Here is a 16,397-nt window from a genome sequence, read left to right on the forward strand (position 1 = left end):
CCAACATATGCACTTTGCTCCCTGTAATTTTTTTTTTGTAGAATGTAGAATGTTTTTTGTGGTTATAGATACATGATGATCCTGACAAAAATACTGACTGTACCTCACTTCCTTCAATGGAGTGACAACATGGACACTGCTGCATTGTAATAGTAAGCAGCGTTGTCAGCTCTGCATGTGAAATCCATAGTGGGACTGCTGTACAAGACACCTGTGCAGCCTGTGACTTGTTAAAAGGGGATAAAGTATTAATGACTAAGCAAAGTCAAAAAATTTGCATAGCACTGTTCAAGATCTGAGCAATGACTAGGAAGTTAAATAAAGTAATTCGAAAAACACAATACCGGGAACAGTGAAAAGTCTTTTCTGGGTTTATATAGGAATAACAAGATGTGCTGCAGGGCAGGGTGCCGTTTTTATTGGCAAGGGCAGATGTGTGGGCGATTACAGTGGAAGAAGTCATGCTGCATGGCAGAGGAAAGGTACCTTGGCACTTCTGTGTGTGGCTGAAGCAGAAATAGTCATTGTTATTGCAGGAATTAGAAGTTGGCAGAGAAGTTGGAGTTTAGAGCACAGCAGGAGTGAAATGTGTGTGCTTGGGAAGTTTATGAGCCAATTACATGTAACATTGAGCAGTAGAATGAGTAGAAGGACTCTCAGAATTGGTCTATGACTAATTGTATTAATATTGTCAGAAAAAAACCTAGTTTACCCATCTACGTATGTCAAGCCTGTGACTACACGTCTTTAGGGTGCAGAGATGGTTTGAAGTATAGGCTTTTACTTTTGTTGATGGCATTTGTCTGTCAAAGTTGTAAGAAAGTATCCAACAGCCTTTATAAAACTCATCTTTTACAGTAGTGATAGGAAAGCTGATGGTTTCCCAGCCACAGGATTGGGACAGCAGGGGCAATAAGGGCCATAAAACCATCACTGACATAAATAAAACACATCAGTCCACATTTTTGTGCACAGCAAAAATGCAGATAGCCTCAAGAAGCATGTATTCAGCAACTATTGCCAATCCTGCATAGGTGAGAATCAAGTTTGCTCTTTTATTAAAACAGGAATTGATGGAATTTTAGCAGCCCATGTGAGCAATAAACAAGCTCAAAATGTTCTCAGATACAACAAACCATCTGGCAAATACAACAATCTAAACATGACAACTGGATCTAAACAGTCACTTTTTTTACTGCAATTGTTGAGATAGCAGGCATATGCATTTTAAAGAGTAACTGTGGCCAATTGTTTTTTAATTTTGGATAATATGAGCACAAATGGTAGGAGACTGCAGCAAGGAAGGGGAACGGACCAAAGGGGGAAGATGGCAAAGAGAATGGATAAGAAAGAGAGAAGAGATGAGATAAGGGGCAGGAGATCATTTCACCCACTTTTTATAGTGGTATGCTACTAGCCCTGTAACAGTTAATCAAGGTGCCCAGAGGTGCCCCATGTCTTTTAGAATCCTAGTATTACTGGATATCACTTTGAAGCAGACCAGTTTACCAACTTTTTACATGAAAATTCAAACTCCCCTTTAATATCATTGTTAAAATCTCCATTAAAATATCAATGTCATTAAAAGTACATAAGAATGTGTAAAGTGAATATTTGATATGGGATATAGATGGATTACTACACACAGCTAACATTTTGTAACAAATGTAGCACATGGATATGTAATGGGTTTAAAAACCAACCACAAACCTCTGATGTTTGGCCCTCTTAGCAGATGTTTGCCATTTTGCTTGTATATTACAGCTGTTTTACACACAGCTCAGTGTAACTGAATGACAGCTGCATATCAGAGATATTAGAGACCACAGATAAGAATCAGGAAGTCTATTACTCATTGTGATTGACAAATGGTGCGGAATATACCATTGCTCATATTTAATACTCAGTGTTCTTACTCTGTGTTGAAATGATTGAGCAACATAGTTACCCACATACATTTGCTGTTTGTTTTTCATATGTGGTTGCGAAAGCCTGCCAACATCCTCAAGAGGCACCAGTGATGACTACAACAGAAGTGCAATGGCAATATTGCAAATCTGTAGGATTCCAAAAGGATTTGTGTAATTGGGAGCACCTCTTGGTCTATGTAAGCCTCTGCGGTCAGTAAAAGCTCAATAAAATCTTTTTTATAAGAAATGATACAGTTTAGTGATAAAACAACAGCCTATTATTGGCCCTATTATTTTACTGAGCCAAGCCAGTGGCCACTATTAACATTATAGTCCAATTAAATTTAAAAACGTTATGTGACCACGTGATCTCTGGGTATGTCAGGACTATGATACCAAGAATGCAAAAAACATGTAGCTCATCTCATATTCCAAATGGCTTTGAAGTTATTTGTATGATCATTGGTTGAACTGAATGGACATGCCTTTTTTTCAAGCTGGCTAAGGGCCTGCGTCGACAGGCTTTGGTTCAATTCAGATGGATTTTACATTCTCATACAAGCCTATGCAAAACCCACCTAAAGCCTGTCAATTGCAGGTCAGGAGGTCAACTGCATTTTGAATTCAGTCAAATATTCAGATAAGTGGGAAGAATGGTTTTAATACCAATATGAAAGGAAATTTATGGTGGTTGTTTTAGAAAGAAGTTATGAATATTTTTCTCTTCTGTTTTTGGATTGGATTTCTCACTGGGAGAGTCTTTTAACAGGATGCTTACATGTTTAAATGTCTTTATTGTTATATGTAGAAACAATAAAGAAATATTTTACAAATATTCAGATAAGCTATGATAAATGTGATGAAATAAATGTGGCTTTATTTTTTAGAAAGTTGATAACGCCCTTATAATCAAGGCCACTTTGGGGCAGCCCATACACAACTGCCATTTTGACTTGCAATAATCAAGCAGTATACACCCAAAATCCTGGAAGTGCTCTTTATCTCACAAAAAGATTACCCAGCATGTTGGAAAAATGATTTGCACTATGAATGATCGTTGTGCTTTTGCAACAGAAACTTTCCAGAGAAAAGTAAAGGATTCCTTTACAAAGGTTGTCAAATGAAGTTGCAGCAGGCCTGCAGTTTTATGCCAAACAAGCTCTAAAGCAGCGGTTCTCAACCTGTGGTACGCGACCCAAAAGTGGGTCGCCGTCCCCTCTTGAGTGGGTCGCCGCAGTGTTGGTCACTCCCCAGCCGCCTGATGTCGCTGCAGCAGTCAGCGGGGAGGAGCAGAGAGAGGGATGCGAGTGGGAATGACACATGAACAGTAGGTGAGGAGGTTCCCTTCCCGCCGATACTGCTTCACTGACTACCATGGGCCGTCTGTATCTTTCGGCCAGGAGGGTGCCCATCAATGCAGGAATGCTGGCTGTGTTCGGTGTCTCGGCTTCCATTCAAGTCTGCTTCATCCACTCTGCACACTTAACTTTCCCGTGTGCTGTCACCAGGCTCTGCTGTAAATGAGCAGCATGTCCTGCCCTGAGAGCCTCTCCGACCCCTCTAATCCCAGCCACCTATTTCTGCTGGTGGCTGCTGTGCCTATTAAGGAGGCAGAGCCAGCACTCTAATCATGGGGTTGCAGCCCTTGGAGTTCAGGCACACAAGGCAGAGCTGGACAGATACAATAAGTGCATCAAGGACCTGGTGAAAGAAGGACCTAATCGCTGCCAGCAACAATGAGCGAGACCTAGCACAGGGAGAAGGATGGCACAGTGGAGGGGGGATAGGACAGGACAGTGAGGGAAGGATGGCACAGTACAGGGGGAAAGTATGGGACAGGACATTGGGAAGGGAGGGTGGTACAATTCAGGGGGTAGGGTGGTACAGTACACAGGTAAAGGATGGCATAGGACAGGGTGGAGGGCAGAACCATTCTGTTTACTATGCGATTGACATTGTGTAGTTTTGCTTCACCCCTGCTGTACGCCGCACAACCTCTCCCTTTTTTGGGATGATGTGATGGAGAGGGGAATTGCATGGTGGGTGCAGGGCAAGTAGGTGGTGTGACAGGGCGAGGTGTGGTGGTAGGGGACGTAGCTTGGTGGTAGGAGTGGGGCGGCCCAGAAAAATGTTTGCTCAGGGTCCAATGAATATTAAAAGGCGGCCCTGCTGACCACTTCAGAGATATTACTGACTGCCGCTCAGTGTTAAGCTTAATTTTAATGCTAATTCTGGGGACCTTAAAACGGATAATTAGGACTGACTTGTAACCTGCTCTTCAAAATGCAGCGGCCGTGTCATCCCTAAATGTTACTGTTGGGTCACCACAACTTGGCAAATGTTCCAAGGGGTCCCGGCCCTAGAAAGGTTGAGAACCACTGATCTAAAGGGACTGTTTCCTTTTTAGTAGCGAAAAACTTTGAAAAAGAAAAACAGATTGCAAGAATGTCATTTTAGTAACACATTTTTTGAAAAGCGTACATTAAAAACACATACACTCACTGGCCACTTTATTAGGTACACCTTGATAGTACCGGGTTGAACCCCCTTTTGCCTTCAGAACTGCCTTAATTCTTCATGGCATCGATTCAACAAGGTGTTGGAAACATTCCTCAGAGAGTTTGGTCCATATTGACATGATAGCATCACAGGCCCAAAGTGTGCCAAGAAAATATCCCCCACACCATTACACCACCACCACCAGCCTGAACCGTGGATACAAGGCAGGATGAATCCATGCTTTCATGTTGTTTACGCCAAATTCTGAGCCTACCATCTGAATGTCGCAGCTGAAATCGAGACTCATCAGACCAGGCAACGTTTTTCCAATCTCCTATTGTCCAACTTTGGTGAGCCTGTGCGAATTGTAGCCTCCGTTTCCTGTTCTTAGCTGACAGGAGTGGCATCGGGTGTGGTTTTCTGCTGCTGTAGCCCATCTGATTCAAGGTTCAATGTGTTGTGCGTTCAGAGATGGTATTCTGCATACCTCGGATGTAACGAGGGGTTATTTGAGTTACTGTTGTCTTTCTATCATCTCGAACCAGTCTGCCCATTCTTCTCTGACCTCTGACATCAACAAGGCATTTTCATCCACACAACTGCCGCTCACTGGATATTTTCTCTTTTTCGGACCATTCTCTGTAAACCCGAGAGATGGTTGTGCATGAAAATCCCAGTAGATCAGCAGTTTTTGACATACTCAGACCAGCCCGTCTGGCACCAACAACCATGCCATGTACAAAGTCACTTAAATTCCCCTTCTTCCCCATTCTGATACACGGTTTGAACTTCAGCAAGTCGTCTTCACCACGTCTAAATGTCTAAATACATTGAGTTGCTGCCATGTGATTGGCTAATTAGCAACTTGTGCTACCAAGCAATTGAACAGGTGTACCTAATAAAGTGGCCGGTGAGTGTATGTATACCCATAATTGTAATCATTAGCAAAAACTGAAACACTTAGGGCCCATTCACATCAGGCGCTGCGCTAACCATGTCTGGTGTGCAGTGCCCCGACACAGGTCCATAAAGCTGAGCCCAGCTCATTGCACTGGGTTTTGTTTGGTTAGAACTTTATTGAAATGTCACAAGTGACATTTCATTCAGAGCTATGGGCACAGCAGGTGCGAGGCGGTTGCACCTGTGCATCCTGCTGCACTGAAAAAATGTAAGGCATGCCTTACTTTTTTGAGACCACACCACCGCGTTCCTACCACAATGTGGAGGTGTGAATGGGCACCATCAGTGACAAGGCAAATTGCCTCGTCTTGTGTTGGGGCTACGCTGGAAACAATGGCCAGCGCATCTTCAATGCAGATGGTGTGGATAGACCCTTAAGGGTTGATTTATAAATCACCCGTCCAGCCATATGCTGGCAAATCCCATTCACACAGAATTTTCATCACTTGATAGAGCCAAGGAGCATGAAAATGTCCTATGCTCCTCACCGCCATCTAGTGGCGAGAATGCCATGCGAACGACATTCAGCCATATGGCTGGGCGGATGATTTATAAATCATTACCTAAAACTAATACATGTTACAATCCACCCGTGCAATCTCCTTAAGATCTTCCAACAACTATCTAGTGCATGGGCTTGCATGATTGGACATAAATTCAATGAAGTGCTAAGAAAGGTCCTCACTTTACATAGCTGTAGGTAAATTTAAAGGAGATGGCTCAAAGATTGTACAATCAGATTATAATTTGTATGGCCAGATTTTTACACAATGGTGTTAGTTTTTCATTGCAACCCAGTTCCTTCACGTTTCTGAAGTCAGAAATAACCAACACCTGCTGCTACTTTTCCTCAATTCTGATGCTTGAAAGTAACCAACATCATTGACAGAGTGGGCTTTGACATAAACGTACGTGCAATATAGTTATTATTTATAGTTATGTAATTGCTTGCAGATGTATAAAACAGACCTGAAAAAGAAACGATGTGGAGCAAATGGTCTGAAAAAGGGTCTGTCCCCCTGCATGGGGGCTAGTTCAGACCTATGGAAGATTGTGGTCTGAGGATATGAGTCTGATGGGTGGCTTTTGGGCAATACCTTAAAGACTTTTCATACACAAGGCCTGCTATGCTCTTCCATAAACACGAAACACTTGTATCTCTGTTTGCATTTTTTCCACGCGGTTAAAGGGTTAAGCTCCAGGCACAAGGAACTGGTTTTATTTTCGGCTCACGCGCTCAGATTGCCCATATTAGGGACTGGTGGAATTTTCAACTTTAATGAGCAGGGGCGTGAAAGTTTTTCCTCTAAATTGTTATCACAGGACTGCATAGAAGCCCAGGGGAGAGCAAGTTCAATGGCTCCAGTGTCTTTTGTACAGAGGAGGGGAAGCCGGAGTTGTTTATCATGCAAGATGTTAGTGAAACAAGTACAGACGCCTGCTTTTCCTCCACATACACAGCCATTGTATACAAGGAGGATTAGACCATACTGAGAGCGAACCTCTCACGGATGACAGGAAAATAACATCCCAACAAGAGGGATCCTCCGCCTCCTCCGCAGCCTGATCCATGGGAATTTCTGCTGCCATGTATAAATAGGGCAGGGGGACCTTGTAATATGTAAATGTTAACCCCAGTCCTTTACATTGCCATGGCAGCTGCTGTAAAACGATGGCAGCGCACCAGTGACCAATGTAAAGGTCACAGGTATGGCTCCCGGAAGTGACGTGCTTTGGCTATACACTTGGCAATGTCATTGCATTTACTCAGCTTTCAACCAAAATCCCTGGCTTCAAGTTAGCAAACAATAAAAGCTGAGGTGGGTATTGATTGAAAATGGCTTTATTAAAGTGGAATCGAGGTTGAAAAAGTTAGATTTCTATTTATCCCAATTTATGATCAGTTGCCGGAAATTAGGAAATATGTGTGGTTAAAAACTAACTGAAAGCCACCAAACTGCAGCGCATCAGTGGCCAATGTTTGATTGATTGATAGAAAATGTTTATTAAAAGTCGAATTGAGGTGCTTTCCATTCATTTAGTCCCTTTTATGATCATTCAGTTGCTGGAAATTAGGAGATATTTGTGGTTAAAAGCTAACTGAATGTATGGCCAACATCTGGATTTACATACACTATATTGCCAAAAGTATTGGGACGCCTGCCTTTACACGCACATGAACTTTAATGGCATCCCAGTCTTAGTCCGTAGGGTTCAATGTTGAGTTGGCCACCCTTTGCAGCTACAACAGCTTCAACTCTTCTGGGAAGGCGTCCACAAGGTTTAGGAGTGCGTCTATGGGAATCTTTGACCATTCTGCCAGAAGCTCATTTGTGAGGTCAGGTACTGATGTTGGACGAGAAGGCTGGGCTCACAGTCACCGCTCGAATTAATCCCAAAGGTGTTCTATCAGGTTGAGGTCAGGGCTCTGTGCAGGTCAGTCAGTCCCCCATCCATGTGTTTATGGATCTTGCTTTGTGCACTGGTGCGCAGTCATGTTGGAACAGGAAGGGGCCATCCCCAAATTGTTCCCACAAAGTTGGGAGCATGAAATTGTCCAAAATGTCCTGGTATGCTGATGCCTTAAGAGTTCCCTTCACTGGAACTAAGGGGCCAAGCACAACCCCTGAAAAACAACCCCACAACATAATCCCCCCTCCACCAAACTTTACACTTGGCACAATGCAGTCAGGCAAGTACCGTTCTCCTGGAAACTGCCAAACCCAGACACGTCCATTGGATTGCCAGACAGAGAAGCGTGATTCGTCACTCCAGAGAACACGTCTCCACTTCTCTAGAGTCCAGTGACGGCGTGCTTTACACCACTGCATCCCACGCTTTGCATTGCACTTGGTGATGTAAGGCTTGGATGCAGCTGCTCGGCCATGGAAACCCATTACATGAACCTCTCCATGCACTGTTGTTGTGCCAATCTGAAGGCCACACGAAGTTTGGAGGTCTGTAGCTATTGACTCTGCAGACATTTGGCGATTTCTGCTCACTGTGCGCTTCAGCATGCGCTGACCCCGCTCTGTCATTTTACGTGGCCTACCACTTCGTGGCTTAGTTGCCGTTGTTCTCAGTTGGTTCCACTTTGTTATAATTCCACTAACAGTTGACCGTGGAATTTTTAGTAGTAAGGACATTTCCCGGAACACCTGAATCCAATGATTTGGAGGGGTGTCCCAATACTATTGGCAATGTACACTAAGTGGCCAGATTATTATGACCACCCCATCAGTACTTCGTTGGGCCACGAGATGACTCCACGAGATGTTGAAAGGTGATACGAGGAATCTGACACTGCACTGTTGCCCTTCTGTTGTCTTGTACCAGTCTTGCCACTCTCCGTTCTGCCCTAACAACATCGCTGACGGCCACAATTCGCACGTTCAGCCCCAGATTTTCGGCTGACAGTCCAGTCTTTAAACACTTTAACAACAGCTGCTCTTGAACATTTAACAAATTCTGCTGTTTTGCTGATACTCGCTCCATGGCTCCGTGCCAACAATCATCCCACGTTCAAAGGCTGTTAAATCGCGTTGTTTACCCATATCTTCAGAAAAAAATCACGTCTACTGTCGTGGTAAACAACCTGCTTCCCTATTTATTAGGGTTGCACAGATACCAAGTACAGTACTCGGTACAAGTACGAATGCATGTACCAATACTTTTGAGCTCCAAGACTACACTAGATAAAAATTCAAAAATTAGGAGGCAGCTGTCATTTGTAAGGAGCACACGGAGCTCCCAGGATTTGTACATCTCTGTTTTAATGTACGATTTTGTTTTTATAAATATAAATAAAGGGATGCACAGATACCAGTTTTGTGAGTACGAGTACTGGTACTTGCCGAGTACTTACAAGTATGAGTACTGATACATTTTTGTTTATTGTCGTGACAGTTTTTCTAAAGCAATACAGACTAATGATTTCAGGACAGTGGTGGAGTGCCAGAGCCAGGTCCCCGCTGCAACCGCAGCACTGGTACTCGAAAAGTATCTGTGCATCCCTACTATTTATAATGGTCTGGCCCTCTAGCAACTTTAGCGCAAAATTATAGCTAATTTGCTTACACACGTCAGGTGGTCATAATAAACTGGCCACTCAGTGTAGTGTATATTATACAGTATAGTATTATATTATATTGCTCTTATTTCAGTGGGATAGATTCAGATTTTGTGCATTACCATGGAGGATGTGATGTCTCTTGTTCATACAATTATCTATGGTTGTGTACGACAAACATTCACCCCAAGCAAACATACTTGTATTTTCACTGCCAGGATCACCTATAACCAATTTTTCTGGGTGATCATAGTGAGTTGCATCACCTTCCAATTTATTTTAATCTCTCAAGGACTCTTGTGGAAAGATCTTGGCGTGTTTGACTATCCAAGTCTGAATACCTGCAACAGTCCCTATGAGCGGGGATTTCACTGAGCATTTTGACTTCCTTTCTATTGTAGAGGATGCAAAAAGGGAACTGAAACTACCTCTGCTACAGCAGTAGGTGAGAGCTATGGTGTGACAATCTTAGCTGTGCATTATGGGGGATCATTATCGCTGGAATTATCATTTTGGCTCTACGAGGCCAACTGGTGTGGCATGCAAACGGATGACACATTACATTTTTTTTTGTTTACTGTTTTTTTCTCAATACATTGAGCTTTACATCTGAATTGCCTTACAAGTTCACTTTCATTTAAAGAGGACTTTTCATTTTATACATAACAGCATACACTTGGGGCTTCCCACTACAACGTAACATAATGTGCTGCACAGCCTGGATATGCAAGGGGTATTGCTAACAGTAATACTGCCACCCTTGAGCAAGGAGGGCACAGATCTAGTCTTGGAGATCTTGCCCGCAAAGTCTCCAAGTGATTATAGAAGATAGTAGGTGATTCAGCTTGTCAGCATTGACCAAAAACTGGAATGATAGCTTTGGATATAGTAAACCTAAAAACTTAGAGCACATAGCCTACTTGTATGCAGGGTTTTTAAAATGCAGTTATTGCAGCTGGCTGCCTATTCACTAGATACCTTTAAATTGCCAGTATTTTTATTCTGTGGATAGCCCTGAACGTAAACCTGCAGGCCAGAGTGTCCCCAGGTTCCAAGAACTGCTCTCTGTGTTCCCCCGGGGCAGGAGGTGGGGTGTGGGAGAGTTGTGTTCATAAATGAATTATGGCACTAGAGGTTGCAGTTCCACAGAAGGACTGTAAAAGTCTTACTGGATCTGGCAAAACTCAAAATGAAGGTATACTGAGTAGAATTAATGACTTCCCTTAACAACTTGTTGCCTGGAGTTTACAAAAAATTATTCATCTGTTCCAGGTCCCCCAAAAGCTTGCCGTTCCCAATTACCAAATGCCGTATCTAATCCAACTGTTTACACACTTGTCCCTCTTGTCTGTAGAATATTTGCATAGGCTCCATATTCAATGTGTTTACATTCTCTCGTGATGACATGCACATTTTAAACATTTTCCATTGGTCATATGGCTATATAAGCATGAAGCACAAGAAAGCTAATAAATGCCAAACTTAGCAACTGATTTGCAATTCTTCCTTAAAGTGATATTAAAGTCACATGGGTTTTAAGCTATTCCTAATGCTGACGAAATCACTTACAACGGATGCTGCTCCTTAATGTTTAAAAGTTTTAGTTTCTTGCAGAATCAGCTGGTCCCGTGACTTCCTGTTTTAGAGGGACTCCTTTCTCAAGCAGAGTGCTATGCAGTCACCCTTCTGTGTGGTAGTAAGCTGTGTTTCTCTACAAACACACAGGCACAGCAAGGCAAGCCGCTCTCCTGCTTCCCAATCCTTCCTCTTTCCTTCTACAAGCTAGTAGAAGGACAACTGCTGCAGACTGTGCTGTCCCTTGTGATCTTGTACTGGACAGGAAGTTCAGGGAAACTGAGCTGAGAGAATTGGAGCCAGCTGTTTGCAGACATGATTTTAAATGTTTGTCCAAAATGTAAAGAAATACTTTGCTGGACAATGTATATTTGTTTGGTCTGGATTCATTATTGAAAACAAGTTTGAGGCTAGGTTCACACCTGCACTACACCGCACAACACCCGGGACCGTGTTCAGGTGCACACAGCGATTGCAATGGGGTGACATCCGCGTGGCAATCGCTAAAAAAAGGTACAAGTACCTTTTTTTGCGACACACGACTCACAGCTTCTTTAGATAGCGATCTGCCCGGTGCGACTGTGGTGCCATTCGAAAATAATGGTACCCATAGCGCAATCGGTTCACACCTTGGCGACTCGCGACTCCGCGGCCATTCGTGTACAAAACCGCACGGATTGCCACGTGGTCAGGAGTCGCCTCAGTGTGAACCTAGCCTGAGGGTTCGTTCACACCATAGGCAGCGCGTTCCGGTCGGACCGGAACGCACTGCCCACATTGCTGCCGGCTCCCTTTTTTACTGGGCAGGAGGGGGCGTGGAAGGCCATTGAAGTGAATGGCACCGTAGCCACTCCCTGCGACCGCAATGCGATCGCCCGCACGGGAATCGCAAGGCACATTGTGTCTGCAGTGCGTTCTGTGCGGGGCGTTCAAAATGCTGCACGCACTATATTTTCTATATTTTCAAAATGCTGCAAGCACTTTGTTCCTTCCTATGGCTCATTATTGGACAGTAAGGTCACCTGTTACAGTGATGGGCCAACAGTGAGGTACAGGGAGGAGTAGGCCTGAGGGTTGACTTGAAGTCAATATTTGCATAATACAAAGGTCTTCGGTTTAGGGATCCTGGGGAGCTCTAAAATTAGAACGATGGTATGTCTGGGCACCTGGGATTTAATGACTTGGTAATTGCACCTTCACATCTGGTTAGTTTTACAGTGGACTTATCATTCAAATTCACATTTTATGTAAATGAATAGAGCGCATGACCGTATTATTTTAAAGGGTATGTCAAGCCAAAACATTTTTTTCGATTCTTAGTCTCCATTAACGTAAGTCTCAAATGTTTTTCCAAAATTAAATCCAGATGAAACAAATATATATTGCTGTGCAAAGTATTTCTTTACATTTTTGATCAAACACTTACAGTCTTCATTTTTTCTAATAGTTGGCTCCAACTCTCTCAGCTCAGCTACTCTGAACTTCCTGTCCAGTACAAGATCACAAGGGACAGAGCAGTCGTCCATCTACTAGCTTAGGCTCCATTCACATATAGTGTTTGCGTTTCCCGTGCGGTTTTCCATTATGTAGCAGCGAATGTGCGGAATCCGCCGGATTATCGTGCTTGCTCTATTTTGGGGACCATACCCCACATTGGTCTCCGCAATAGTCTGAACAGTGCACATTGAAGTGCATTGTTTTTTCTGTTAGGAGCGTATATGCGTACAGCTGAATACGCATGGACAGCTGCTCCAGTGTGAATGGAGCCTTAGAGAAGGGAGGGGGAGGAGCAGGAGAGTGGTTGCCTTACTGTGCCTGTGTGTTTGTGGAGACACACACAGCTTACTAGCACACAAGGGTGGCTCCATAGGACCCTGCAAGGGAAAGGTGTCAGGTCCAGTGTTCAGGGGACCAGCTGATCCTGCAGGAAATGAAAACTTTTAAACACAAAGAAGCAGCCTCCATTGTAATTGATGAAGTCAGCATTCGATATAGCTTAAAAACCTTTTGACTTTAATATCACTTTCAAAAGACTTACCTTCACTTCCTGTCCTACTGATAACGGTTTCACCAGACAGGAAGACACAAATAAACATCTGACAGGGGTTCTAGCCTCCTCCTACTCTACTGAAGAAGCACATTTTTATTTGTGAGGAGAGTTATCCTCACTTCTTGCATAGCTCCCAACTGTCCCTCATTTGGAAAGAGTGTTCCCTATTTGAAACAAAGTCCCTCCGTCTCTCTTTCCCCCTCAAATGTCCCACTCTTTGGTCTGATATATAGACCTCTATTAAAATAAATGTTCTATGTAAGCAGGGCATCCCTAGATGCCTCGCTGCCTGAGGCCGGAGCGGCTCTTGGGGCAGGACAGGGATGGTTCGTGGTGCATGGCATCCCATCCAGCTCACTGACATCACTAATTGCTAAGAGCTGGGTGGGGCGCCAGCTGGAGCCCTTAGCAACCAGCGGCTTTGCCCCCCCCGCATGACTCAATGAGATGCCACCTGAGACAACCACCTTAGGCTGCCTCATTATAGTGACTGAGGGCCCTGTATATAACTGTGAAAACTGAACTAAACTTTTCATCCAACCTCTAAATGATTGCATTTGTCATTTTCAAAAGCAGGGGAAAAGGAAAAGTATTGGTGACAAAAAGCACTTGCGTGTTTAAACAATCACTTTGTGTATATTCATTCTTCATGGTCAGTGTAATAGAAGGTGTGGCAGGGGCTTGTCCTCTGCCTACATTCCTGGTGCTTTAATGTGTTCCTCTTTCCCATCTTGAGACATATACTTCCTGTCTGGTAAAACAATGTCAGCAGGACAGGAAGTGAGGGGAAATCTCTTTAATGGAGTCCTGCATAGGAAGTATAAACCTGACAGGGGTTAAAATGTTTTGCGAATCGAACCAAATCGAAAAATACATTTTGGTTGGACATACACTTTAAGTTTAAAAAGTACAAGCAGGATGTAAAAACAATACGATATACAGATGAGCAGATGCAAAGACGGGGACCTATTTTATGCGTATTAAAAAAACACTTTAAAAATATTACAGTGAAACTTTAATCCCTATTACAGAACGACATTACAATTCTACCATTGCACTATGAATTCCATTATTTTGTGGTTTTCATGCTCCGGACAGACAACTCTATATGTCATAGACTGTGCTGAGACATGTGCTAAGACACTCCTGCCGGTTTTACTATACAAACAATTCCCTCTCGCCATGTGTTAATGTTATTCCATTATCATCCTGTATTAAATAGCATGCTACTGCATTACACTGCACAGACATTGGGGGCCCTCTTTGATAAATACATGTGCATTAGGGTTGCCACCTGTCCAGGATTCACCCGGACAGTCCGGGTTTTGAATGCTGTGTCTGGGTTTCATGTAGGGTTGCCACCTTTTCTTCCAGCGAAACCCGAACACTCTAGCGGCGCATGGAAATGTTTTAGGAGAATGAGTCATGGCTTATTTATATGTAAATAGCACCACTCATTCATATGTAAATATCACAGTCAAGACTATTTTCAGGGGGGGGGGGAGGGGGTCAATAGCCCTTATCTTAATTTTGGTTGCCCCTGTCTGCCTGACATCTTTTGTCTGGGGCAACCAAAAAGATATGTGCTACTGGCCCCGCACTAAAAATAGTCTTAACTGTGATATTTACATATGAATAAGCCACCACTCATTCTCCCCCAAAAATGTCAGTGCGTCACTAGAGTGTTCGGGTTTCGCTTGAAGAAAAGGTGGCAACCCTAATGTGCATAGAGGTGCGTTCTATGTAGCATTAGGCAGGTGCGTTGTCAAGAGCCAACATACGTTGAGGGGAATTTATTAAAACTGGAGCAGCTGTGCATGGCAACCAATCAGCTTCTATTTTTCATCTTCAAATCTTAACTGAGCAAACTAAAAGAGAAGCTCCAATTTTTCTCTGCTCCAGTTTTGATAAATCCCCCCTAGGTGTCTTTATTCACTGACATGTGTTTTGAAGTGCGTTGTGGCGGGGGTTTTCAATGCATTTTGTTAGAATTTGGACTGGATAGACTTAACAGCTCTTAATACCCGTTGCCAACACATCAAATTGTCTCACACTGCAGATGGAAACGAACAGAATTTTTATAATGGGTAAGTTGGACACATACATTTACATGGGGCCCCCCCTAAACAATAATACAGATCAGCAACCTGCAGCTCCCCACCTGCTGTGAAATCACCGATCGCAGTATACAGTTGATCCTCAAAGCAATTTGTCTTATAAAGGTTTCATGTCCCTTCTTCCCTAGGTGCTGGACCTGCACATCACAAGCCTGCCAAGGATCACTGAGAAAATGATTACAATGTATCAACGTTGATGGTAAGCCCCCCAAAAACAAATACCCGGTGGCACAATGATAAACCACCTCTGCAATTTGTATGTTTCACTTTTGTACTTCTGGAACCTATCCCTCAAGGAGTGTCACTCCTCCAGCTGCATTCTTCATTGTTTGAAATAAGGATATAAGACCTAGTAATGGTAATGGTAAGCAGAATCAGGAGCTCAATAAATCTAAGTCGCCTATCTGCGATTCAACTCCCCAAAAGCTACTAAAAAAAGTTTTTTTTTATTGTGTTTATAAAACTTTAAAGAGGAGGCTTTCATGTTACAGGGCTGCGCTCACATGGAAACATGTAGACAGATTCTAGCTAGGAATGCTTAGAATTGTTGTTCAATGACAGCTACAAAGTTACAGGTCCCCCCTCCATCTGGTTTATAGACCTTTAATCTAAATCCAGTCTCATAGAATGAATGGTTGAGTCTTACCTTACTGCTGAAGGCTAGATCCATAAACTTCATTTACAAAGTTCACTTTTCTTGCCCCGTAGCTCCATCCTAAGTTACGTCAAAGAACTAGTATGAAGCTGAGTGTTTTTTTTTTCTCTACGTGTTGCTGTCACTCCTCTCATAGGTCTGCTTTCCTCCCCTCCCTAGCCTCTCCCTATGTAAATCTCCTCCCCAGGATCCCCTCCTCTTCTTTACTGGTACCTGGAGGTTCTTCTGAGTCATCCAGCCCTGTCTGAGGCTTCTCTTTGCTTTTCATGCTGTGCAGTCCTCAGGCTTGTGCATGCCATTACATATCTGGGGATGGCTGCCAGCCAAGATGGTTAAACTGATGTAACAAGACTAGATTTACGGGACTTGGCTGCATGAAAACACATGGGATGTATCCGGCGAAGTTTTGTAGTGGAATAACAAGCCCGGTTTCGTTTACGGAGATGGTGAATAATTAACAGCGTAGTAAGTGTAACAATATCTTGTACACATTGAGGCTGGTTTGCTGAAGGAGTTGAGAATCCTCACACGACATATTGTGTCAATATTCAGTTCAGTTATC

The 16,397-nt window shown here is 43.3% G+C and overlaps 1 protein-coding gene across 1 annotated transcript in view; it reads right to left on the reverse strand.

Annotated features, from left to right (window-relative positions):
- Positions 1–16,069, reverse strand: part of KIAA0040 (KIAA0040 ortholog) — a 38,896-nt gene extending 22,827 nt beyond the window's left edge. Inside the window, exon 1 of the mRNA XM_018555545.1 lies at positions 15,827–16,069. The gene's annotated coding sequence lies outside the window, so the exon portion shown is untranslated. The remainder of the gene's footprint in view (positions 1–15,826) is intronic.
- Positions 16,070–16,397: the final 328 nt, after the last annotated feature.

The sequence above is a fragment of the Nanorana parkeri genome, unplaced genomic scaffold, assembly GCF_000935625.1.
Source record: "Nanorana parkeri isolate BGI_ZX_2015 unplaced genomic scaffold, ASM93562v1 scaffold201, whole genome shotgun sequence".
Lineage (NCBI taxonomy): Eukaryota > Metazoa > Chordata > Amphibia > Anura > Dicroglossidae > Nanorana > Nanorana parkeri.